Here is a 1284-nt window from a genome sequence, read left to right as displayed (position 1 = left end):
AATATTCACAAAGGCATTCTGGACAAGATAACCAACGAGAAATTGCATCATATAGCACACAGAAGGTCTTTCTAAAAATAATTTTCTAAAAAAACCCCAATCATTATCCAGTTGTACTTCTCACAGTAATTGCTTACTTCTCTTTATTCATTACTTTACCTTCGTTTGTTGTAGTCATCTGGCTCCCTCTTTTTATCAGCTTCCTAAATCTTCTTATACCTCATGTGCTCTTTTTGCATTCTGAACCTATTATTTCCTTCTCCAGGTCTTTCATGTCATTTCTCATGTCAGGTGACTCAACCCTTCTTTCAAACAAAATTTTTGTTAGAGGGTTGAAGTAGATGTTGGAGGAAGTTTGCTTAGGTGATTTAGTTTCAGACAAGCATGTTTTTCTTAGGATATTGTGTATGCATTTCAGTTTATGAAATAGCCAACATTTATATACTAGTACATTGAAAGCCAGTCAAAGTATTCAAGCTCTAACTCCTAATGATTACTTTTTTTCTCAAAAACTTACTGTTTTGATATCTGGTCAGACGTATAATGCTCAGCAAAAATGTTCTTTGCTTGTTTTATATATAATCTGGTTTCTAATGTGATTTTAATTTCATGGAAGGCAAACAGGGAAATTTAGTTATCAACTTGGATAAGAGTAAAGCTGACTTTTATAGAGGGATATTCCCCAATTTTTTTCTTACTTTTTGAACCACTCCCATCACTTCCCTTTTGGAGTGCCCACCATACCTTTCCCAGATGAACTGCTTAGCAAATATTTGAACAGATACCACGCAGCATTAATTCTCTCTTAAAAGGACGTGGGCCCATAAGATTTGCTTGCTAGCCAATTTCTAATCCATTCCAACTGTTCATTACCATTTCACTATTTAATATTTATACTATTTTATATTTTTCTCAATCCTTTTAAGCTTAGGAGGCAGGTATGCCCCAGATTCTATAATGGACATCTCTAAACTATAGTTTATAAAAGACAGGCTGATTGAATATGATACTTGTGTCTGAAAAAATACTTATATTAATGGAAATCTGTTAAAATCCACATTCCCAAGTGTCTCAAATATTGGTGGCTACAAGTTAACCTACCAAGGTAGTCCACTCAACCTGATGTCAGGAACACTGTGTTCCTTGGCAAAGGGGAGAAACAACAAAATGTGTATCCGGATCTGAGCTCTGACACCATTTGAAACTCACCCCAGCCCCCTGAAGTCAAATGTACCATGCTTCATTATTCTTGATTTTGAATGAATATTTAAAGCAAGGCTGAGT

Source organism: Myotis lucifugus, unplaced genomic scaffold (genome assembly GCF_000147115.1).
Source record: "Myotis lucifugus unplaced genomic scaffold, Myoluc2.0 scaffold_8, whole genome shotgun sequence".
Classification (NCBI taxonomy): Eukaryota; Metazoa; Chordata; class Mammalia; order Chiroptera; family Vespertilionidae; genus Myotis; species Myotis lucifugus.
This window is presented reverse-complemented; position numbering follows the sequence as displayed.